Below are 26770 nucleotides of genomic sequence, written 5' to 3'. Positions count from 1 at the left end.
CAGCATTTCAGTGTTATTCATATTTGTGTATAAATTACAGTGCAAAGCAATGTAAGACTTGAATCTCTTTGTTCCAACTCTCTCCTTCCTCATCAACTATTTCTCTTGCCTTGGTCTAGCAAATCTTGAAACTTTTGTATTACAATATTTACAAAGGCATGAGGACAAAGGCCCAGAAGTCATATCATTGTTCCTGGCGTTGCTTTACAACAAAGATTATGTGATTTGCTACACTTGCAAAAAGATTCTTCTTAAATGGGAAATTATTAGCTGTATTTCAAAAACGGAATTGTTCCTGCAGGAGTGTATTACTACTTCCAAGCGTGTTGCTCGGAGCTCTGCACCTGATTGGCTCACATCAGACAGTGGGTTTCTTCCTTCCTGCAATCAAGGAATTCTGTCTGTAACACGCGCATCACACATTTATTCTTTCGTTCCACAACTATTTATGTGTGTCTGGTCCCGGGCGTTCCTTGCGTGGGTATATTGTTTAAGGAAGGGAAAGAGACCAAAGGCAAAACAATCTGGCATTTGCCAAGCCTGCTAGTTTAGAGTCAATTAACATCTAACAATCTTGTTAAATTATTCACATTCTTGTAGGGCTTGGAAGTCCCCAAACTGATTTCCCTGTAATTCAGTAAATGTATGATTTTATTATCATCGCTATGATGACAACACTTGAGGAAAATTAAGTTGCAATTTATACTGAAAATTTAGGAGATTCCACAGAAAGATAAATGTAGAAGACAAAATACCCATCTTATATATTTGGAAAGACAGTGTAAGAAAAAAGCATAGAACAGAGAATTAGACTACTGGTTGACAGACGGATGGCACATCATGGCAACGTGGTGTGTATTTAAATGTGTTTCAGGAGGAATAGATCCACCAAGAGTGAGTGCTGTTTGGGGTTACCTACTAAACCATGAGTGATCTAATCGTAGAGAGCTTTACTATCTTTTCTTTTAAAAATTTATCTTATTTTAAACATAATATAAAATGACAAATTTTAAAGTTTAAACATAACCTGGCAAATACTTAAAAACATAGAGTTCTGTAGCAGTAAGTGCATTTACACTGCAAAGCAACCATCAGTGTAATCCAGCTTCAGAGCCTTTTCATCTTGCAAAATTAAAACTCTATGTGTCCAGTAAACACTAACTCTCCATTTCCCCTTTCCCCGCCCCTGGCAACTGCCATTCTTCTTTCTGTCTCCATAAATTTGACTATGTTAGTAATCTCATATAAGTAGAGTCATTTTTGTAACTGGCTTATTCACTTAGCTTAATGTCCTGAAATTTCATCTTTGTTCTAGCATGTGTCAGACTTTTCTTCCTCTTTAAGGTTGGATAATGATTCATTGTATGTTTTCGTGGACTGAATTGTACCACATAGTTTTTTTTTATCTTTATTTTCTTTTTTTATATTTTATTTATTGATTTTTAGAAAGAGGAGAGAGAGAGAGAATGAAAGAGAGGGAGAGAGAGAAGGAGGGGAGAGACAGGACACATCAACTCATAGTAGTTGCTTCTTATATGTGCCTTGACCTGGCAAGCCCACGGTTTCGAACCAGTGACCTCAGTGTTCCAGGTCAATGCTTTATCCACTGCACCACCGCTGATCAGGCACACAATTTTCATATGTTGAAGCCCCAATTCCCAGTGTGACAGTATTTGGAGACAGGTCCTTTGTGGAGGTAATTAAGATTAAATAAGGTCATAGGGTGGGGCTCTAACCCCATGAAACTGATATCCTTACGGGAAGAAGAAGAGACACCAGAGCTTTTTCTCTGCAAACACACAGAGAGGAAAGGCCATGTGAGGACACAGGAAGAACGGGGTCATCTGCAAGTGACAGAGAGAGGCCTCACCAGAGACGGACCCTTGAAAGCACCTTGATCTTGGAATTCCAGACTCCAGAACTATAAGAAAACAAATTTCTGTTGTTTAAACCACCTGGTCTAGTATTTTGTTATAAAAGACCTAGCAGACCAACACACACACACACACACACACACACACACACACACTCATACACACACATTTTGTTTATTTGTCTACCCACCAATGCACTCTTGGGTTGTTTTACCTTTTGGCTATTGTGAATAACGCCGCTGTGGAATTGCTGGATCATATGGTAAAGTCTATGCTTAATTTTTTGAGGAATCATCACACCATTTCTTACAACAGCTGTATCATTTTACATTCCCACCAGCAACACACAAGGGTTCCCACTTTCTGTCTCTCACAATGTTTAAATATGACATTTTGGTTTCTGTGAGAAACCTGTGACCACTCAGTAATAACTGTAGATTTCTACTGGCCACTTAACCAAATGTGTAAGGTTAATTATTTTCCTATAAGCAGGAATGCAACAGGACACAGTGCTGCTTTTGAGGGGGATTCAACATAAACAGAATCATTTGGTGCCATTTAGTGTCAGCATGACCTCACACACACACAAAAAAACTGTTTCAAAATCCTGTGGTGCTAGGTTGGCCAGGGTCATTCATGTCAAAAATGACAAAGTCACCTCCCCTATCCCCCCACAGTACCCTCACCAGCATCAACTAAAACAGATTGTCTCATTTTCCTCTCTGGGTGGTCCAAAGGATCGGATCCGATAGCATTTCAGAAACCCCCCTCCTGAACTAAATGATGGCATTGGTGACCACGACAGGATTGGGTTTTCGCAACCCATTTTACATAATCATATAGCTCGTAAATGGAGCTTAGAAATATGTTTCTTCACGGAGCCTGTAAGCTCTAATGCTAGTAACTCTGTGCTAAGTGGGATGTCTTTCTTAAATCTTTCTAATTATTTTCAATTTTATAGGTTTAAGGAGCCACTTGAGTAATTTTCACAAACATAAAAATAATTAAGTCAAAGAAAATTGCAGAAATAAAAGAAATTTTGTAGTAACATTTTTCAGTATCAATACCCTGCAAACACTTTAGCTAATCCAGGATCATTATTAAACCTTTTAATTATTCTGCACCATCCAGGAACTGGCCTTCTGCACACATCATAGGATAGGGAGATATTTCAAATATGTACTATCTTTCAGGCACTCTGAGTGTTCCTTAGGAATGATTTACAGTGATTGCAGCATTTTCATTTTTCAGGCTATGTCAGCTGAAAGTAAAACTGGCAAGTGAACATCAATATTTAACTGGTACTTTACTTGGACATTTTATTCTAGTTTCCAGCTTTGATGTTTGGTAACTAATGAGGGAGGGGAGCAGGAGTTAGCTCTGTTTTGTTCTCTGGCCCCCACGGTGCAGTTATAGAGGCTCAGCCCCTCAGAAAGGCTGTGGTGACCCTCTTACAACTGATTCAGGAGCAGGGAGCATCCATTTGTTGAAGAACAGCTGCAAGAGAAGGTTGGAGTGCCTGGTGACGGAGAACCCAAGCAGAGGGCTGAGGACTGCTGGGAGCCGTGGATCAAGCCAGAGCTGCTGGCCCGTGGGTGCCCAGAACACTCGCTATGCTGAATGAGGCTCAGACCGAGATCTGCACAGGCGGCAGTGCACTAGCCAAAAGGAGGCCAAGCTCATCTCGGACTGCAGGGAGCTCCGCAGCTCCTTCAGTCAGGTGGACTTGAACATGCGGTCAGGTCAGGGAAACAGCTGAGTCTTTCCGGTAGGGAAACACTTTGGGTCTCAGTTTGGGCCAGTGCTGCAGCCCCTCCTTGCTGCAAACCAGCATGGCTAGTAATTCCAGGTCCTGAGTGGGAATGGCACAGGATTAAGAAAACAGGCTTAAAGAGCAAAAGGATGGGCTCCGAGCTCTCTTTGCAACACAAGAGATAGCTTGCAAAAAGCGAGATTCTACCCCTTACCTGCTTTATTTATAGGGCAAAGTGAGGCCATTAGTAAATCAAAGAGATTTCTGATCACATTTCCAAGGCAACCCAAGAATTCTACTAAGTGCAGAAAATCCCCACCATACACAACATCTTAACTTCACAAAACAAAGGATTGCCTCCAGTCTTTCTGAGGGACAGGGGGGATAGGACCAGTATAAACAATCTAGCACCATAGCTAACATGAAGGTGTGGAAAAAAATAGCCTTTAGCAAATTCACAGAACAAATGAGGTGGGGGGTTGGGCAGACTGTCAGCTTACTGCCAGTTCCCCACACCTCTGTCCCCCCAAAATCTAAACTGCAAAGACCCTGTTGGCTTTCGGTCCCCAACACTCCTGACTGCCAACTCCTCTCCTAACTTGGACTTATTTTTTTTTTCTGCCCAAGTCTTTGTATAACTGCTTCTTGTATAAATGCAGTTTTAACTTGGGGTGGGGGAGGGGGTTGAAAAGAGGAACAGAAAGCTGACTGTTAGGTTTGCAGAAGTCATAAACCTAGGGGAGAGAGAGAGAGTAAATTCAGGTGACAGTGCAGATTGTAAAAGATATTATTTTAGAATTAGGGGTTGAACCTAGCAAGATTATAATTTAACAGGAATAAATCTGAACCTTGCTCTTAGGGTTAAAAATCAACAGAACAAGTAAGGGATAGGTGATCCCTGACATTCATTATGTAGTTGGTTGGTGTGGAGGTTGTAGCAGACTACAAATGCAAGATAAGCCCAGATGGTTCGGGACAAAGCTGACATAATGACAGAGCTCCGAGAGCCACAAGCCGGAGGATGCTGCCCTGATTGGACCATATTGTAGCATTAGTTTTGGTTCTGAGTGACACATTTTAAGGGGGATAGTAATGCATGGAAGAACAACAAGAGGCAGGATGGTGAAGAGTCTTGAGAAACGTGTTATGTGAAGAGCACGCAAAAAAAGTGGAAAGCCGCATTTGCCAAAAAACTTAGTGTGAGCCTTTCCCAGTATCTGCCAGGCTGACCAATGAGGGAGAGACTATCGGCTAGGGTTCAGACGACTGTGTGACTGCTACGGCAAAGCAGAGTTCAGTTCAGCATATGGAAGAATAATTAGAGCTGTCCAGAAATAGAATGTGCTTCTGTGGCTGGAAATATTTTGGCAGTTGGAAGAACACCCCAGCGGAGGGAGGGAACCTGGGTACAAGGTTGTACCTGCTGACCTCTCGAGGCTGCACCAATCCAAACCAACCCAGAACGCACTAGAAACTCATACTTTTGGCCAACACTGTGGATAGTATAAATGGATTTAGGCCTGTCTTAATGTAATTTCCAAACAACCAACTGGCAACTAATAAAGTGGACTAACAGGTCTACTAGTACAACAGTGCATCTATCATATTTATTTTAGTACCGGAATTTTGCCCATGGCCTCTATTGCAGAAGCCACCAGAAATCACAACCAGCAGCACTTACCTACCTACTGTTCTCAGAGCTTCTGAATAGCAGCTGAAACACGGAAATATCTGAAGATGAAATCACTTTCCTAATCTTCCATAAGAGAATCATTCTGATACCCTTTCTTGATTCCAAGAATATATGAGTTACAATTTCAGAAGCCATAACTAGGTATTTTTTAAGAATCAAAACACCAACATGGTTAGTCTTGGTATACTGATTAACAGATGTCAGAAGCTACTTGGCATTTTTTCTTCAGAAACAACAGCAATGATGTAAGGCCGTGGTTCTCAAACTTTATCATGCAACAAAATCCCATGGAGAGATTGTTGAGACACAGATTGCTGGGCCCTTCCTTTAGAGTTTGTCTTTTAGGAAACAAGGGGTGGGGCTGAGATTCTGCATTTTTTTAAATTTAATTTATTCATTTTTTTTTTTATTTTTTTTTTAGAGAGGTGAGAGGTAGGGGGAGGAGCAGGAAGCATCAACTCCTATATGTGCCTTGACCAGGCAAGCCCAGAGTTTCGAACCAATGACCTCAGTGTTCCAGGTCAACGCTTTATCCACTGCGCCACCATAGGTCAGGCTATTTTATTATTATTTTTTTTTAGAGATACAGAGTGAGGGATAGATAGGGGACAGACAGACAGGAATGGAGAGAGATGAGAAGCATCAATCATCGTTTTTCGTTGTGACACCTTAGTTGTTCATTGATTGCTTTCTCATATGTGCCTTGACCGTGGGCCTTCAGCAGACCAAGTAACCCTTTGCTCGAGCCAGCGATCTTGGGTCCAAGTTAGTGAGCTTTGCCCAAACCAGATGAGCCTGCGCTTAAGCTGGCGACCTCAGGGTCTCGAACCTGGGTCCTCCGCATCCCAGTCCGACGCTCTATCCACTGCACCACCGCCTGGTCAGGCAGATTCTGCATTTTTAAAAAAGATTTTATTTCTTGATTTTACAGAGGGGGCTGGGGGTGGGATGAAAAGTAGTTCCTTCACTCTAGCTGTTCATTGGTTGTTTGTCATACGTGGCTTGACCAGACAAGCTCAGGGGTTCGAACCAGTGACCTCAGCATTGCAAGTCGGTGCTCTATCCACTGTGCCACCACAGGCCAGGAAGGTTCTGCATTTTGAATAAATTCTCAAGTGATGATTAGGCTGTTGGTCAGGGGGCCACACTTTGAGCACCACTGATACAATGAATGAATGAACAGAGCTTAAGAAACCATGCTATAAACAGCAAATTGCTACATGTCTGGGTGTGTTTGCAGGAGCTGGCTTGTACCTGCTGATGGTTAGCAACTCCTTTCAACTCTGCCTTCAGTGACATCAGCTTAGTGGTTTAAAATGGACCATAATATGAATATTTACACCACAGATATTGGCAAATGTTAAAACCGTAATTTTTTCCTCTGAGTCCCAGGGTTAAACATTTACCAGTAAACCATTGTTAGACTCAGAGCAGAAATATAATATTGGATAACCTAATGTCTAATGCAACATTGTTCAAATTTATTTCATTCATGGATTTAATGACTACTTCTTGAATCCTGGCTACATAAGCACAACATTATTTTTTCAATTATAATGTGCTAAAAAGATTTAAGAATGGAGTTCATGAAATTTAAGTAAGAATAAAATGTGTTATCATATATTAGTCATTTGCTGTAAGAAATATTCAACATTTGATCCATTTCATAAATATCTATTACTATTATGAAAATGAACATAGACCAGTGATCATTAAAAGTGCATATCAGTTCATCATCTGCTTCATGTAACATTTACTGCTTAGAATGTTTCAGGCACTGTTGTAAGCATATATGTATAATCTCATTTAATTCTTATAAAAATCTGTTACTTAGATATTGTTACCCCATTTTATAGGTTTAAAATATTGAGTCAGCCCTGGACAGTTGGCTCAGTGGTTGAGTGTCGGCTTGGCATGTGGATATCCTGGGTTCTATTCCCGGTCAGGGCACACAGGAGAAATGCCCATCTGCTTCTCCACCCTTCCCCACTCACTTCTGTCTCTCTTTCCCTCCCACAGCCGTAGCTCTATTGAAACGAATTGGCCTCACTAAGAATGGCTCCATGGCTTCTGTCTCAGGTGCTAAGAAACTTCATTGCTAAGCAATAAGCAACACCTGAGATGGGTGGAGCATTGCCCCATAGGGGGCTTGCTGGGTAAATCCTCGTTGGGGCACATGTGGGAGTTCGTTACTGCCTCCCCTCCTCTCACTGAATAAATAAATAAAACTGAATCACACTGATAGGTATATGATACTTATATATCAGTGTTTATGGAATATCAGGCAGCCATGTATCAGGTAATCTCACATCTAATGTCTTAGAAATATCACATACAGCATTTCTCAAAGACAGTTTCCTGATAACAACCACATTATCATTTTATAATCACTATAGTCACATATATATATATAACTACCGGAAAGTTCTGTCCGTTTCTATCACAAGTTTCGACACGTAAGTACATGTTTATTTGGCGCATGTGTACCTCTCTATTTTTATTACTTAATGTATACATACTGACATAGCAAGTTAACTAAAACAAAGTTGATTCATGATAGTCTTATGTGTGAAGCGATAGTGTACCCACGGCTACTGATAAAGTTCATTTACGCCACTGTAATTTTTACGAATTTCAACAAGGAAGGAATGCTACAGAAGCATGTCTGTCGCATCCACCATATTCCCTGGACTTAGCATCCTCTGACTATCACTTGTTTTTGTCCTTACAAAATTTTTTGAAGGGCAAAAAATTCAAAAATGAAGAAGATATCAAGCACTGGTTCAATTTTTCGCATCAAAAGATAAAACATTTTTCAAAAATGGGATATACAAATTGCCCTCACACTGACAAGAAATTATTAATAATAATGGCAATTATATTATTTAATAAAGTTTATTGACAGTAAGAAAAATTTGTATTTTGTTTTATTCCAAAAATGGACAGAACTTTCCAGTAAACCATATATATATATTTCTTTTTCTTTTTTTTTCTTCTTTTTCCTGTATTTTTCTAAAGTGAAAAGCAGGGAGGCAGACAGACAGAGTCCTGCATGCACCCGACTGGGATCCACCCTGCATGCCCACCAGGGGGTGATGCTCTGCCCATCTGGGACATTGCTCCGTTGCAACCAGAGCCATTCTAGCACCCGAGGCGGAAGCCATGGAGCCATCCTCAGCGCCTGGGCCAACTTTTGCTTCAATGGAGCCTTGGCTACAGGAGGGGAAGAAAGAGAGACAGAGAGAGAGAGAGAGAGAGAGAGAGAGAGAAGAAGGAGAAGGGGAAGGGCGGAGAAGCAGATGGGTGCTTCTGTGTGCCCTGACTGGGAATTGAACCCAGGACTTCCACATGCCAGGCTGATGCTTTACCACTGAGCCAACTGGCCTGAGCCTTAAATATATTTTTGATGATGATTAGAAGAAAATACTGATGGTATCAATATTTTGACAAAACAATACTGGAAGAGCACTGGCATTCCAGGGAAAACAGTGTTAACTGTTGGCTTAATGGTATTAAAGCATTATAGCCTGATCATCTAACTCTCCTCTGTTGAGGTACATTTCTCGTGACCTCTCGGCCCTCTTCTGTGGTGGGTGGACACGATCCCAATTTGCCATTTTGACTCCCCATTTTCTATCTTTCCATGAGGTTGGCATCCCTATCTATGCTCGACATATTTTTTATTTATACATCATTATTAGGTTATCAGTCTATGATTGCTCTGACTTAGAAACCTTCTGTCTTTAAGGTTCTTGTGTATGTATTTGACCACAACTAGTACTGATCCTAGGGAATTCTATTTGTCACCACTCAATATTGCCTATAGTTCATCTTTCAACTTCATGTTTTGTCCAAAGCCATTATATGACTAGGTAGAGTGAAAATTTAGAAACTTGAGACATCAGCATGTACAACATATCCTGTAGGGAGTGTAATCTCACTTATAAGGAATCCAGCTGTGAGCAATTAGCTGTAGAAACCTGGGGGGCAGGTTTCAGGGATGAGTAACAAGTTACCATTACATTGCAGTGACAGGGTGTGGTATATTTATCCACATGTTAAAGCCATGAGCATTTCCTGCATAAACAGAAGTTGTTCAAATTAGTTTCATTTGGGTCTACTGAATGGACCTTTGTAGACTACTTCCGTCTGGCTCTTCAGCGAGTTATATGTACTAAAGACCTTGCCCTCTCTAACAAACCTTACAACAAGTTTTCCCAATCTTGAGAAGCTGCAGTTATAATTATCCACCAGCTTAAGTATCATCAAATTTCACAAGTTTCCATCCAAACTCTCAGCTAACATTGTTCAGTAGAATTATGATGCAAACCACATACAGAATTCAAAATTTCCTAGTAGTCACATTTTAAAGATGAAAACAGTTGTAGGCCTGACCTGTGGTGGCGCAGTGGATAAAGCGTCGACCTGGAAATGCTGAGGTCGCCGGTTCGAAACCCTGGGCTTGCCTGGTCAAGGCACATATGGGAGTTGATGCTTCCAGCTCCTCCCCACCTTCTCTCTCTGTCTCTCCTCTCTTTCTCCCTCTCTGTCTCTCTCTCTCCTCTCTAAAATTTAAAAAAAAAAGAAAAAAAAGAAAACAGTTGAAAATAACTTTAGAAATAAATGATAATACAGGGGAGGGGGGATGCAATCGGGGCAACACTAGAATCTATGTAAACACAATAAATTAAATAAAAAAAGAAATGACAATATCTCCAAATTGTTATTTCAATATGAAATCAATATCAAAAGTTATTCTTTCATTTTTTTCTTCTTTTCCAAGTGAGAGGAGGGGAGATAGACTCCTGCATGCACCCCAACTAGGATCCACCCACTAACCCCAGTCCGGGACCGATGCTCTGCCCATCTGGGGCCATGCTCACAACTGAGTTATTTTTAGCACCTGAGGTGAAAGCTCCATGGAGCCATCCTCAGCGCCTGGAGCTGATGCGCTGGAACCAATCCAGCCATGGCTGTGGGAAGGGAAGAGAGAGTAAGAGAGGTGGGGGAGGGGGAAAGGTGGAGAAGCAGATGATAGCTTCTCCTGTGTACCCTGGCCTGGAATTGAACCCAGGACATCCACATGCTGGGCTGATGCTCTACCACTGAGCAAACTGGCCAGGGCAATATCAAATGTTATTAAAGATTGTTTTACATTCTTTCTTTTGTGCTAACACAAAATCTGGTATGTGTTTCCAATATACAGTACGCTTCAACATGTACTAGCCACATACCAAGTACTCAGTAGCCATATGTGGCTAGTGACTACTACATGGAAAGTACAGATTTAGACTTGTTAAATCTCAGATTAATATTATCTTGGAACATCTGCTATCCAAAGACTCCATTCAGTTGATGGATTTCTAACTAAGTTTCTAGAATGGAGTATCAATGAAACCCTCTTGACCTGTAGCTTCTATACCAGATCATGGTTTAGAATAAGTAATAGTGAATGAATTATGGTGAAGAACAGCAGGAAGCTTACTGTGTACAAATAAAAATGAGTAAATTTATTACAGTTGAGATACAGTGCCAAGCTAGAACAACCTGGCTAGCTGCCAGAATTTCAATTATTTACAATCAGGTAGGATCTACTTAGGCTGGCAATCTAGGAATTCCTAGAGTGGCTTCTTGGTTATTTTTAATACTGTATAAAAAAAGCATAACAAACATAGAGGAGGGTCAGAGAGCCTCCAGGTCCTCTTCACACGGGATTGCATGAGTAATAACTCTTAGACAGACAGTGGTCCAATCTGAGTTTCTTTTCAGCATGTTCATATCTGGGGTTAGTTAGTACTTGGGCTATTGAGTACTTGGTACTTGGCTAGCCCATGTTGAAGTGTGCTGTATACTGGAAACACATACCAGATTTCAAAGTCCGGTATGTGTTAGTACAAAACTTTTGATATTTCCCTGGCTGGTTGGCTCAGTGGTATTCTTTCCCTCATTAGCAATCCCAGATAGTTCTAATTTTTGGCTTTTAGATTTAAAAGCATGGCAGTTTATGCTACAGCTCTGACTCTCTTAGCTGAATGGTTAGCATTTCCAGTAGCTGTGTTCTCTTTAGAGAAGACATTGTCTACCTTGACAATGGCAGGAGATTTTCAGGTTTCTTTTGCGGAAGAAGAATCTTCTTCCTATTTAGAGTAAAATTAAATCTGATTTCCATAGGTTTGGCACCATGGTCCTCCCTGTGTAACATCATTAAACATTTCCACTACACTTGTTCAGGGCATTACATTTAATCATTTCAGGCCTACCTAATATTGTATAGTGTACAATAGCATTAGCATAGAAGAAGGTATGGGCATGGTAGCAGGTGATAGAAATAATAGAAATGGCTAGATGTTACATAATCCGATAACAACTATCATCAGGCATCTGTTTTGTGCTTGGTACATGTCTAGACATGACATACACATGCCACATATACTATATCTTTTAAATCCTTTCAAAGCTTTTTTTTTTTTTAAGTGAGAAGCAAGGAGCCAGAGAGACAGACTGTCGCGTGTGCCCCATCTGGGATCCACCCGGCAGACTCCTATGGAGTGATGCTCTGCCCATCTGGGGCCATTGCTCCATTGCTAGGCAACCAAGTTATTTTAGCACATGAGGTGAGGCCATGGAGCCATCCTCAGCGCCCAGGGCCAACTTGTTCCAACTGAGCTGTGGCTGTGGGAGGGAGAGAGACTGAGAAAAAGGAGAGGGGGAAAGGTGGAGAAGCAGATGGGTGCTTCTCCTTTGTGCTCTGACCAGGAATCAAACCCAGGACATCCACATGCTGGGCTGACACTCTATTGATGAGCCAACTGGCCAGGGAAAATAATTTTTTTTAAGTTTTATTTATTTATTCTAGAGAGGAAAGAAATAGAGCAGCAAGAGAGAAGGGGGGGAGGAGCAGGAAGCACCAACTCCTATATGTGCCTTGAACAGGCAAGCCCAGCGTTTTGAACTGGTGACCTCAGTGTTCCAGGTCGATGCTTTATCCACTGCACCATCACAGGCCAGTACTGTATATCTCTTAACTCTTACAACAATTGTATGAGGTGGTTAGACATTCCATTATTCAGATAAGAGCCTGAGAAGCAGTATTTTAAGGAGAGTTACAAACCTATTATGAAATTTAATTCAGATAAAGTAAGGTCTGTCTCTTCTTCACACCATAATATCTCCCAATAAATTAAAGTAAATAGATGGAAAAGGAAATGGTCGGCTGCAAACAATGGCAACACACAAGACGTACTGAATAAAAGGGCAGAGTGTGAATTGCACAGAGTGATATAAACTTGGTGGGGAGAAATAAAATATTTCATCTTTCCCATGTATAGCAGAGAGAAGATGGAAAAATTGAAGGAGCAGTGAAAATAGTGGTTTCCTGTAGTGATAGTAAATATGCCTCCACAGAAAATGAAGCTTTAGAGGAACAGTGGGAATTGAAGAATTAGGAAGGACTGAATGTATAGATGTAATAAATAGATTAAGAGACCAAAGGAGAGATAAAAAAAAAAGTAATCTGGGTAACCATTACATCAGTGGCTTTCAAACTTTTCTGACTATAGTCCATAGAAAGAAATACATTTACATGGGACATGTGTGTATGTATGTGTGTGTATACACACACACATACATACACACATAAATATATTTAAGGATATCTATTTAATAATATACATATACACATATATTCACTAAAACAGGTGCAAAGGCAATCCAGCAAGGAAAGAATAGTCTTTTCAGCAAATGGTGCTAGAATAGTTTGGCTATTCATACACATAAAAATTGAACTTTAACCCATATCTCGCATTATATATAAAAATTAACTTAAAATGGATCATAGATGTAAATAAGAAACCTAAAACCAGAAAGCCCCTAAAATAAAACATTGGAGAAAATCTTTGTGACCTGGTCTAGGCACATTTTTTTTAGTCTCAATATCTAAAGTATGATCCATAAAAAAAGAAAAATTATAAATTGGTCTTTATCAAAATTAAAATGTTCTACTCTCTCTCCATAGGACACTGTTAAGAGGATAAAAATACAAGAGCAGACTAGAAGAAACTATTTGCAAAGTATATTTTGACAAAAGACTTGTATCCAAAACCTATAAAGAACTCTCAAAACTCTCAACAAGAAAACAAAGCAGCCTGACCAGGCGGTGGCGCAGTGGATAGAGCGTTGGACTAGGATTCCGAGGACCCAGGTTCGAGACCCCGAGGTCGCCAGCTTGAGCGCGGGCTCATCTGGGTTGAGCAAGAGCCCACCAGCTTGAACCCAAGGTTGCTGGCTCCAGCAAGGGGTTGCTCGGTCTGCTGGAGGCCTACGGTCAAGGCACATATGAGAAAGCAATCAATGAACAACTAAGGTGTTGCAATGCGCAATGAAAAGCTAATGATTGATGCTTCTCATCTCTCTCCGTTCCTGTCTGTCTGTCCCTATCTATCCCTCTCTCTGAGTCACTCTTTGTCTCTGTAAAAAATAAATAAATAAAAAACCTTAAAAAAAAAAAGAAATGGAAAAAAAAAAAAAAAAGAAAACAAAGCAATTAAAAAATGAGCAAAAGACTTGATGCTTCATCTAAGAATATATACAGTTGGCAAATAAACACAAGATACTCAACATGATTAGTCATTAGAGAAGTGCCAATTAAAACTACAATGAGATACCACAACATACCTAGGAGGATGGCAAAAATTAAGAAGACCGACTGCCAGGTATTAGCATGGATGTGGAGAAAACAGAGCTCAGTGCTATTGGGAATGTTAAGAATACAACCTTGGTCTACAGCCATACCACCCTGAATGTGCCTGATCTCATCTGATCTCAGAAGCTAAGCAGGGTTGGGCCTGGTTAGTACTTGGATGGGAGAAGAATACAACCTTGGAAAGAGATTAGACAGTTCCTTAGAAAGTTGATATACCCACCCTATGATGCAACCATTCCACTCCTACATATTTACCAAAGAGGAACGGAAAAATCCGTCCATACAAAGATCTGTACAGAAATATTCATAGTGATTTTATTTGCAACAGTCCCAAACTGAAAATAATCCAAAAGTTCACAAACAGGTAAATGTATAAACAAACTGTTGTTGCATATCCATGCTACTCAGTAACTAAAAAGGGAACTATTGGTACATGTTTATAATAAGAATGATCTCAAAATAATTAGGAAGAAGCCAGACAAAAAAGAGAGCATATTGGCCTGGCTGGAGGCTCCATTGGTTGGGACATCATTGCAAAGCCCAGAGGTTGCTGGTTCAATTCCCTGTCAGGGCACATACAGGAACAGATTGATATTGCTACCTCTCCCTCCCTCCCTTCTTCTCTCTCTCAAATCAATAAATAAAAATTAAAGAGAGAGAGAGAGAGCATATTGTATAATGTTATTGGTATAAAATTCTAGAAAATTCAAATTAATCAAAGTGTAACAGAAAGCAGCAGGTAAGTGGCTGTCTGCATATGGGAAAAGGGCAGGGAGTGGGAAAATAGATTAACAGGTCCTGGCCAGTTGGCTCAGTGGTAGAGCATTGGACCAGCATGTGGATGTCCCAGGTTCAATTCCCAGTCAGGGCACACAGGAGAAGCGACTATCTGCTTCTCCACCTCTCCCCTTCTTCCTTCTCTCTCTAGATCTCTCCTCCTCCCGCAGCCATGGCACAGTTAGAGCAAGTTGGCCCCAGGCTCCCAGGATGGCTCCAAGGCCCCTTCTCAAGTACTAAAATAGCTTGGTTGCCAAGCAATAGACAATGGTCCCAGACGGCAGAGCATCACCCGGTAGAGGGCTTGCCAGGTGGATCCCAGTCAGGGTGCATGCAGGAGCCTGTCTCTCTGCCTCCCTGCTTCTCACTGAAGAAAATTTTAAAAAAATAATAAAATAAAAGATTAACAAAGGGCCATCAATGGATATGTTCTTTATCTTGGTTGTGGTGCTATTTCATGGGTAGTTTCACTAAATTTAGCAAGGAAAAATATAGGACATTCAATTAAATTTGAATTTCACATAAAGACTATTTTTAGTGTAAGTATGTACCATGCAATATTTGCAACATACTTCTATTAAAATTATTTATTGTGTATATAATATTCAAATTTAACTAGTAATCTTTTATTTATCTGGCAACCTTTTTCATATGTATACATATATGTAAGCCTTAACAAACTGTACACTTTAATTTTTATTTATTTTTTTACAGGGACAGAGAGTCAGAGAGAGGCATAGACAGGGACAGACAGACAGGAACGGAGAGATGAGAAGCATCAATCATTAGTTTTTCGTTGCAACACCTTAGTTCATTGATTGCTTTCTCATATGTGCCTTGACTGTGGGCCCTCAGCAGACTGAGTAACCCCTTGCTCGAGCCAGCAACCTTGGGTCCAAGCTGGTGAGCTTTGCTCAAACCAGATGAGCCCGCGCTCAAGCTGGTGACCTTGGGATCTCAAATCTGGGTCCTTCCGCATCCTAGTTCGACACTCTATCCACTGTGCCACCACCTGGTCGGGACCAAACTGTACACTTTAAATACATGCAGTTTATGGTATGTCAGTTGCACCTTCATAAAATTATTGAAAAAAAAAGAAGAAATTGAGGTTAACCAAGGAAGATGAAGTGACTTCCCAAGTCTTCCAAGACAACGCCGCTGCAAGGTCAAGACCAAAATCCCAACTGCCATTCTCCCCATGCATGTGCTCCTTTTATTATACCAAGTTCATTCTAGAAGAAAATCTTTTGCTCACAGGAATGGAAAAATAGATCCCTAAAATAAGGCTATTCACATATGTACTCATAAGGAAGTTTACATTAATTTATAATGTATTAATCTCTATTGACATGTGGCTTTGTGAGTCTAATCATTCACCTGTTCACAAATTCATTTTAAGAGCAAAGTACTGCCATATAGTGAAATCCATCCTTGGAATAAATAAAGAGCCATTTTCTTTCAATCCTCTTAACGGTTCAGGAGCACAACCAGTCCCTGGCTGTGTAGGTAGAGAAGGCTAAAGGGATAATGAAAGATACAAAAAATGTGAAAAGCACCCATCTGTTGATTACTGCTTCCTTGCTTTTTAACAATGAAATATTTCTCAATGATCCAAATAGCAGGTTCACATGTTTTCCTTACAGCTTACTTTTAGCCAATTTTACTTGTTTATTATGTAATTTACAAGGCTGAGAAATACCACTTTTTGTCTAAATTGCCGTGGTCTAAATTGAAGTCACTTCCTGCCATCTAGAAGCAGACAATCCCCTCCTGATGTACTGTTTAGCCAGGGAATAGAGGAGGAAATTGCCATATTTCATGTAAGCTAACAAGTGTTATTTTAATAAATTACATTTTCACTGGTCTGTAATTGTGACATGCCTTACTATCAATGCCTACATTTAACCTGGTACATTTCTTTTCTTTTTTTGAAGCAAAGCTGGTATTAAGTCAATAGTACACTTTACAGCCCATAGCACCATAGCTGGGGCATCTGTTTCCACCCAGTCCAGTATTAGTTACTCTCTTCTCTTTGGATTGGGCAGTAATTACTGTCATTACTCAGAACGCTAATGGAGCAATGCATTCCTTCTCAGCTCTCTCCAGTGGAGGTAAAACCAGTGTAATTCTCACCTATTTTATTATTTCCCATCTACCTGTATAATTTAGTGTCTCACCCTCCTTTTCTATTTTTTCTTTCCACTGGCAAGTTAACTATGTTTGTATCTCCTCACTGGCCACTAATGGGACTCTAATAATAAGAAAGTCAATGATCGCAAAGCTAGAACTGCATCAGCAAGGTAGACAAGAGCAACGTGCTCAGCTGGGACCTGTTGTACAAATACAAAGTGAACTCTCTCATGCAGTATACTAGCACATAAATGAAATACTTATGCTTGCAGTGATGTAATCCACCATTTGACTCTAGCAAATAGGGAAGTTTCCTATCTGAACTATTCACAGAGGACGTGTAAGATGAAAGGCAAACACGAGACACCCTCTAGATCAGGGATCAGTAAACTACAGCCCACAGGCCAAATCTGGCTTGATGCCTGGTTGCATGCAGCTAAAAATGGTTTCTGACTTTGGTTGAAAAATTAGAAGTAGACTATCTGTGGACACGTGAAACTATATAAAATTCGAATTTCAGTGTTCTTAAAGAAAGTTTTATTGGAACACAGGCACACAAGAGTTTACATATTGTCAATGGCTGCTTTTACACCGGCAGGGTGGGAGTTGTGACAGAGAGAATATGGCCGCAAACCTAAAGTATTTCACTCTGGCCCTTTATGGGCAAAGAGTTTGAAGAGAGAAACACTAACAACTGCTTTCTCTCCCTCGCATTTTCTGAAGGAGCCCCATTTCTCTGCATTGCTTCAGTATAAAGCCATATCCTCATGTATGAGCAAAAACAACAAACAAATGATAATTTAGCATGTGATCAAGAACAACGGGAGAGCAAAATAGTGACTTTAAATAATGTCAAGTCATCTGCAAAGTAGATTGCAAAGCGAGACAAAGTTGCATTGTGCATGTACCTGAAAGAGATGCTGATTTCTTTGTCCTGTGAGAAATGTTGCTCTTTATACTTTGGAACAGATAACCCAGAGGCCAGTGTACCCTTCTTTTCTAGAAAGCTTGAATCTTGTTTGGGAGTCTATCCTGGCCTCACATGACTCAGGATTCAAGCCTGATTCAAACAAGCCAGTCCTTGAAATCCCAGTCTTCTTGCAGTGCTTAGAGTTCAGGAGAGATGGATGACTCGGTCCCAGGCAGCAAAACAAGACAGAATTCCCCTGGTTTTTCTAGGAAGGGCTTCTCCACTGAGTGTACACACCCGCCCCTTCATGGGCATTATGACGCCTGCATATGACACCTGACACTGTGATAGTCTCCCTGACACCTCAGGGAAGCTTGGCCAGCAGCAACCTGGTCTGCAGAGGATGCAGCACACAGAGATGGAAAGAACCAGTGTTTCTCAAGACAGCATTGACCTATCAAATTAAACAACCCCGATGCATCCTGCCTCAGATCTTATCATGTGACATAATAATTTTCCTTCTTTAATCCATTTGTGACAGAATTCTGGCTCCTTGCAGTACCCTAACAGTTTTTTTTCTCAGTTTTACACACAGAGATCTTATTATTATCCCTTCTCATGGGAATGTCTAGAGCAGTGGTTCTCAACCTTTCTAATGCCGTGACCCCGCAATACAGTTCCTCATGTTGCGGTGACCCCAAACCAAAAAATAATTTTGGTGGCTACTTCATAACTGTAATTTTGCTACAGTTATGATTCGGAATGTAAATACCTGATATGCATTATGTATTTTCCGATGGCTTTAGGTGACCCCACCGGGGTCGCAACCCACAGGTTGAGAACCGCTGGTCTAGAGCCTATCTTCATACTGGTAAAGAATTTTTTATAATACAATTGACTATTTCATGTACATTTATACTACAAAAAATTCCAATCCAAAAAATCCCCAAACACTGAAACCCATTTATTCTTAGATTTCTCCTTCCTGTGAGCTGAGCCCGTGCATAATCACACGGATGCAGTCTTGTCAAGAAGAGTCTGTTGGACCTGTGGTGGCGCAGTGGATGAAGCGTCGACCTAGAAATGCTGAGGTCGCCGGTTCGAAACCCTGGGCTTGCCTGGTCAAGGCACATATGGGAGTTGATGCTTCCAGCTCCTCCCTCCTTCTCTCTCTCCTCTCTAAAATGAATAAATAAAAGAAATTAAAAAAAAAAAAAAGAAGAGTCTGTTGGTGTTGTTTTTAAAAGTCCAAGGATGTGTATAAAACTTTTGATCCTGCCTTTTTTCTCTGTTTACCAGGAAAAAGACAGAATTTTATATTTTGGATTACATCAGCAACTTTAACGACAAAGCAGTTGTTCTTTCAACAAATGTTACCGAGCACCTGCTTATAGCATTGCACTGCTCCAGGGTGCTGTGGAAGTTACAGAGCAAGTAGAAGGCAGTTGCAGTCTCTAAAGGGCACTAATAAGAGGGTGCTTGACAAGCAGACGACAAGACACACTTATAGGAAACCTATGTGTGCACAAGCAACATAGATCAAGCTGTACTGTATTTTAAAGTGTCAAGGAATAATAACATCTGTCTCGAGAGCAGGCAATGTTTTCTAAAGGAGGTGAACGTGGTCTTCCTCAGATGGTATGCTGTGTCAGTCCATTCATGACTGCTATAATGCAACACTATAGTCTGGGGATTTGTAAACCACAGAAATTTATTCTCCTAGTTCTGGAGGCTGGGAAGTCCCAAATCAAGGCATCTGGTGAGGGGCAGATCACGCTGCTGAGAGACTGCTTGATCAAAAATGGCCATTATTGGCCCTGGCCGGTTGGCTCAGAGGTAGAGCGTCGGCCTGGCGTGCAGGCGACCCGGGTTCGATTCCCGGCCAGGGCACATAGGAGAAGCACCCATTTGCTTCTCCACCCCTCCCCCTCTCCTTCCTCTCTGTCTCTCTCTTCCCCTTCCGCAGCCAAGGCTCCATTGGAGCAAAGATGGCTCGCGCGCTGGGGATGGCTCCTTGGCCTCTGCCCCAGGCGCTAGAGTGGCTCTAGTGGAGGGGCAGAGCATCGCCCCCTGGTGGGGAGAGCGTCGCCCCTGGTGGGCGTGCCGGGTGGATCCCGGTGGGGCGCATGCGGGAGTCTGTCTGTCTCTCCCCATTTCCAGCTTCAGAAAAATACAAAAAAAAAAAAAAAAAAAAAAAAAGGCCATTATTTCACTGTAACCTCACATGGCAGAAGGAGTGAGGGAGCTCTTTGGGTCTCTTTTATAAGGACACTAAACCGGATCAGGTTAACTCCACCCTCGTGGCCTAATCACCTCCCACAGTCCGCACTTCCAAATGCCATCACATTGGGCCTTAGGAAATGACATCTGAATCTGGGGTGAGGACACAAACACTCTGTCAATAGCACATGAGAAACCAGGAAAACAGAGGCCATGTGATATTAATCTTTGTTTACACTCACCCAGTGCCAGGCACACAATAGGATGCCATCAACCTGAGAATCATTCATTGAACTACCTCTAAGTGTCAAGTGAATTCTTTACTTCTTTATAACTCTGAATTCCAATTCATAATTCTATGCATAATTATTATATAAAGAACCCTATTGATGCAATAATCTCATGAGCTTATTGGAGACAGTGAGTTTCTTGGAAGCTGCCCCTAATGCTTTCACATTGTCTACAGGAGGTTTGTGGTTTGAAAGTAGAACAAACGTATATAGCAAGGATGTTTCTTCCTGCTGTTTATTTGATTCTTTCAGAAATTTGACCAACTGAACCTTTCAGTTTGTTCCATGGTTAGACCCCTGGAGTAACTGCACCAGCCGGATTGAAATACAGCATTTGAAACTGCTTCTGTCCAAAGGGGGACAGAAAGAGACTTTTCATGGGGCGATGGGTGCACGGTGCAGTGAGCAGATGACGTTTTGTTGAGTGGTACACTTGAAACCTGTATGGTTTTGTGAACCAATCTCATCCCAGTAAACTAATTTTTTTTAAAAAAGAAGTAAGTAAAAATAAAAAATAATAATTCCAGTCCACAAGTCCGTCCTGTGGTCACTGGCAGAACTGGGGAGCCCTAGTCACATTACAGGTGCAGTCATTCATCTCTAACATCATGTGCCCATTAGAGTGCGTTTCATAGCTTCACGTTCCCACTACCTCCTTCTCACCTCTGTCTTGCCTTGATTCTTGTTGCATCAAGCCCAGCTGTTCTGCATAGTGCACCTGCAACGGCCAATTTATGACCACAGTGTCAACAGATTTTCAAATATACTGATTAAAACACTCATTTCTATGTTCTACTTGACTCTTTTTGAATTATTTCCTTGGCATGTTTTATTTTGGTCACTGACATGGAGCATTGATCTCAGGAGGCAATATTATAGAATCATGTAATATTACTATGAGCTCTCATCCTTCTCTCTCTGCTTCTAGCTATTACAAATAAATGTTGTGGAAATCGGTACTTCCTCTGACCTTACTCTTAATGATTATAAAGTCTAGAATAGGAGGACTTAAGGCAGTTCTGGAAGTTGGATTGCTCTTACGATCTTTTTAAAAAGTGTTTGTTAAAAAAATAAAATAAAAAGTGTTTGTTTTTCTTTCTATATGACTTTACATACTTTCAGTCTTATGATGGAATTCTTTAATTCATTTATGCAACATACAATTCACTTCAGCATTCAACACGTATTTCATGAGAACCTACTGTGTTCAAAGCACTATGCTGGCAATGAAGAGTTTACGATTGTGTGTGTGTGTGTGTGTGATGAGATGAGATGAGAAAAGAAGGGCATCTTGCCATTTGCAACAATATGGAAGGACCTTGAGGACATTATACCAAGTGACATAAGTCAAACAGAGAAAGACAAATACCGCCTAATACCACATATGCAGAATTGAAGAAAAACTAAAACTAAACTTGTAAAAACAGAGTAAAAACGAAGTAGTGCTCACCAGAGGTTGAGGCTGGGGGTAGGAGAGATGTGAAGGGTACAAACTTGCAACAAGCAGTAAATAAATCCTGGAGATCTAATGCACAGTATAGTGAATATAGACAACAATATTGTATTATAATCATCAAACTTAAAACAATAGATTGTTTAAACACTAGCTACTAAAATGATAATACTAAAAACATAATTACAGGTAGAGCAAAAGTAGGTTTACAGTTGTATGTGAAACACAAAGTTTATTCTTGTATTATTATTAATTATTGTAGTATTTTCTCTTTTTTTAGTTTTTTTTAGATTTTATTTATTCATTTTAGAGAGAGGAGACAGAGAGAGGGAGAGAGACAGAGAGAGAAGGGAGGAAGGAGCAGAAAGCATCAACTTCCATATGTGCCTTAACCAAGAAAGCCCAGGGTTTTGAACCGGCGACCTCAGTGTTCCAGGTCGACGCTTTTTACTCACTGCGCCACCGCAGGTCAGGCTGTAGTATTTTCCATACAAACTATAAATCTACATTTGCTCCATTCTGTATGTGACATAATAAAAGTTTTAATAATTGCTACAATAGCAATCACGTTATAATATAAAAATGTATCAATTAAACATGTGGCGCATCTTAAATTTATACAATGTCATATGTCAAATATTTTTTAATTTATAAGATTGCTTTATGTTTACAGAGATAAATAAGATATAGCCTTTGTCCTCTAGGAGCTTACAAATAGAATAAAGCCAATACGTGTAATATAAAAAAGAAAATGAAAGGAAAAAGGAGACTACTGTGAAGGCAGCACGCGGAATGCCCAATTTTGACCTGGGGGATTCTGGGGTGTGTTCCAGAAGAGACAGTGCTCACAGCAAACCTTGAAAGAGAAATTCTGATAACAAGACAAAGGTGAAAGCAGCTGAGAATCAATAAGTGGGCTAGGGTCAGAGGGTGAAGACCCAGCCGGCAACCCGAAGAAATCTGGATGAAAAGATTTATAAGCACTGGAGAAAACCATTTCAAGTTTTCTTTAGAAAAGGAGATATCTTCTTTTATCTGAGTTTTAGATCATTCCTGACAGCTGTGTGGAGGATGAGTGGAAGAAGAGAAAAATTAGAGCCAAGACTAGTGAGGAGGTCATGTGGCGATCCAGATGAAACCTAATGAGGACTGTTTACTGTGATCACCAGTTTCTTAACTAAAATGTAAGCTCCGTGAAGCTCAGACCTTTGCTCTGTTCACTGCTCTATCCCCAGCACTCAGAACAGTAGTTCATTAAATATTTGTTGAGTAAATGAATAAATAACAGTGAAAGAATGAATGAAAGAAAATAATGCAAGTGCAGGAAAGTGGTCAGAAAGGGACATTTGCCTCGGAGATGAACTCTCTTTGTCTGTTGACACATGCCATCGTGGGCCCGTTTCTGAGTGCTGGTAACACGTGAAGTTGGTGGGAAAGCTCCCAGAATGCACCTGTCTGTGCTCTTCCCAGCATCTGCCTCCTCAGTGCCCATCACCTTCCCACATCTAGAGCAGAGGCTGGCACACTGTGGCTCCCGGGGCCAATTGCTCCTGCCGCCTGTTTTTGTGGGGCTAGTGAACAAAGAATGGAGATGGTTGGGGAGGAGCAAAAGAATAATGTTTTGAAAATTACATGAAATTACAATTTTAGTGAAAATGACATAAAATTACAATGACGTTCTATTGGAACACAGCCATGCTCATGTGTTTACATATGGTCAGTGACTACTCTGACCTAACAGTGGCTGAGCTGAGTAGATGAGACAGAGACTATTTGGCCTGCGAAATCAAATATATTTACTTTTTGGTCCTCTGCAGAAAAAGTTTGCCAACCCCTTAATCTAGAATAGCTTTCATGAAAAGACTTCAAGCTAGCTCACAATAAGGAATAAATTGCTCATCAGTGAAATCTCCTTAAAAAAGGTATTTTAAAATGTAATAAGTAAGACAGTCATTAAATTGAAACAAACAAAAAAGAGGAAAAGATACTACTAATATTAGCTGTACATCATGTGCCAGGTTCTCAGCTAAGCACTTCTTCAAATAAAATTGATTCTCTCATTTCCTTTCAACAAAGCTGCAAGCCAGGCTTCACTTTTCTCATTTTACAGAGGAGGACCCTAAAAACTCAGAGGCTAGACAATATTTCCTGGGTCACAAAGCCAACACAAGACAAAGCCAGCATTTGAACCTATATTAGTTTAGCTTCAAAACCACATCCTTAACTGTCACTTTAGAATTCCAGACACAAACAAGCAAGTAATGTTGGGCATGCACTCAGGGGAGAGGGCAAGCCGGATCTTCCCACCGTCCTTGAAACTGCAGTTTTCCCAGGGCAGGGCGATGCAGAAGTGTGGAACCACGAAGCCTGGCACATGATTTAATGGAAGCCCGTCTTTTCCCAGCAATCATGGCGGAAGAGGAGTTAAGGCTGATTGAGTAATGCTGGGCAGTTCTATTTAAGCATTACAGCTGCAAATAATGCCACCAGAATTGGCCCTTGGACGTGAAAAAGAACTCCAAAGAAGTCAGGCAGGTGAGGGTTTTATTAACCCAGGAGCTGCCGACCTCACTATTGGCAAAAATGAGTGCTGGAGCTTTTAGAGAAGAGGATAAAAAATCCTAGAATAGTTGCCACAGGGTGAATAAAACCCTCTAGAAACGCACTAAGGAATGTAATAGCAGTAACTGAACAGAGATCATTATTAAAGGAACAAGAAAGAACATCAATTGAACATGAATTGGAAGTTTTATTTTTAAGCAGGGGCTCAGATCCCACATGGAGTCTAGGCTCTGGAGGATGAGGTTTGGGAGAGAAAAATGGGTCGTTCAAAACCAAACACCCTCGGAACTGTCTCATAGGGGAACCACGTTTCTGCACGTTGCTGGTTGGGTAGCAATGTGTGAATCTTTGGGTTAGGTAGCACTGGGCTGGCTGTAGACCTGCTATGGATGTGGGTCCATCCAGACTACAGCATCCAGCCGCCTCTGCTTCCCAGGCAGGGGCCTGGGTCAGCTGTGTGGCCAGGGCAGGGTCTTCCCAGGAATCCCTGAGGCCATGCTCCCTGCATTGCTCTATTTCTAAAGCGCAGATGAAGAAATGATGGTTTAGAAAATTCCACTGACTTGACTACAGCCACGGGACCTTGACTGGCACCCCCCTGGCCTCCCACCCACGACACACACAAACTTTGGGTTTGCAGGGCACGTGCACTTTTCACTATACTGTCCAAACCTTGGTGCTTTTAACACAGCTGTCAAGGAATGGCTTTTTCAAAAAATGCATTGCAATCCACAGAGTGGACCAGCTAAGAAACTAATTACAGATGTATATCTGCTCAAACATTTGTAGCAGAATGTGGTGATGGACAAAATTTTAGTGATCATGAAACATTGGCCACAGAATCAATATTTCCCCCAATCTGTTGGTGTCTGTAGGATTCATGCATGAGGTCTGTAGGATCCCCATGACTCAGTGGGGGTAAGTGTGCCATGTTGAAATAAGTTTGAGAAACTCTGGATGACATCATTGTAAACAGGCTTATTTACCATGAGATTTCTCAGGACTTCTCATTAACTTTCATATGCTTGTGAACATCCAAGAGGCAAATGTAGCAAACAGTGTTCCCTAATGTATTTGACTGACTATGGAGCACCCCCTGCTCCCCCCTCCCCCTCCCGCCATGCACATATATTTTCAGTTGCACTCATGGGAGCAGCATTTGATGAAACGTTTGGGGAAATGCTGGCCTAAACATACACTAACATTCCAGTAAGACTAACAGAGTTTTTCTGTATTTCATCCCGTTTACAGGAGATTGCAAAAATTTCCTTATGACAGGAGTTTTGTAGGTGAGACCTCAACATCTGACATCTTGAGAGAGAAAACAGATTTTCAGACTCTGTACTTTTACCAAAGTAGTTAAACCTAAGTGAAAACCTGAAGCAAATAAAATTCAAGCCACAATGTATTCATCAAGGGAAATTAGCCACAGTGAAGGCCCAATGCATCATGGGGAACACAGAGGATTAGGAAACTGTGAAAACATCTGCCAAAACTGTGTGTCTGAAGTGCGATTTCTCATGTTTTCAACCTCCTTGGACAGCTCAGATGACTTTTCCAAGCACAGACTTGTTACCACTATTCCATTGGAGTAGCTGGTCAGAGCCCTAGCCCATCTGTGCTCTCTGCAAATACTGAGCTTCAGTGATGGGCTTCAGCCAGTTCGCGCCAGTTCTGCAGAACCGATACCTACTTTTTTATTGAGTTTGGCTAACCGGTTGTGAAAATAGCACTTGTAATCAGGGTTCCCTCTAAGGTGGGTGACTGGGCAGTCGCCCAATGTGGAAATCACAAATTTACATTCTAAAGGACTGGGATCCTACTTCTACAGTGAAAAGATGGTTAAGGATAAATCACACATAACAGTTTTATTGTTTTTTGTCAGGTATTATTTAGTATTTTTTTATTAATATTTTAAAAACTCTTTCTTATAACATAATCTAGTTTTGTATATCTTTTATTGTTCTTATTTAAGTATTAAATGCATGAAATAATAAATGACCTTTCGGTATATCATTTTTTTTATACTTAAAACAGTCATTAGGGCAGAGAACCGGTTGTTAGATTATTTGAATCCCACCACTGCTGAGCTCCCTGATCCAAGAGCAAAGGAAGGAAGCTACAGGACCACGAGGGGCCCAGGTGACAGTGTGGCCACAGAAGCTTCTGCCTCTGAGGTCTTTGGTCAACTTTTGTAACGGGGATGAAGTTCCCCCTTTGAGTTCCAAACCTGCCCGTACTGTCCTGTACACATTTTGGTCCTGGGACTTCTAAAACTCTTCCGGGTCAGCATCTCATTGTCTGTTTTCAGTTAGTACCATTCTTCCCAGAAGTCTTAGCTCCGCTTTATCAACTTTATATTTTTACATCATCGACTTTCAATGTTTATTTCAGTGATCTTTCCTCA

At 40.9% G+C, this 26770-nt stretch overlaps 1 protein-coding gene across 1 annotated transcript in view; it reads left to right on the top strand.

The window, feature by feature from the left end:
- Positions 1-26770, top strand: part of SPMIP2 (sperm microtubule inner protein 2) — a 105424-nt gene that overhangs the window by 19546 nt on the left and 59108 nt on the right. The window lies entirely within an intron of this gene.

Source organism: Saccopteryx bilineata, chromosome 1 (genome assembly GCF_036850765.1).
Source record: "Saccopteryx bilineata isolate mSacBil1 chromosome 1, mSacBil1_pri_phased_curated, whole genome shotgun sequence".
Classification (NCBI taxonomy): domain Eukaryota; kingdom Metazoa; phylum Chordata; class Mammalia; order Chiroptera; family Emballonuridae; genus Saccopteryx; species Saccopteryx bilineata.
The sequence above is the reverse complement of the archived record's forward strand: the minus strand, read 5'-3'. Positions and strand labels throughout refer to the sequence as shown.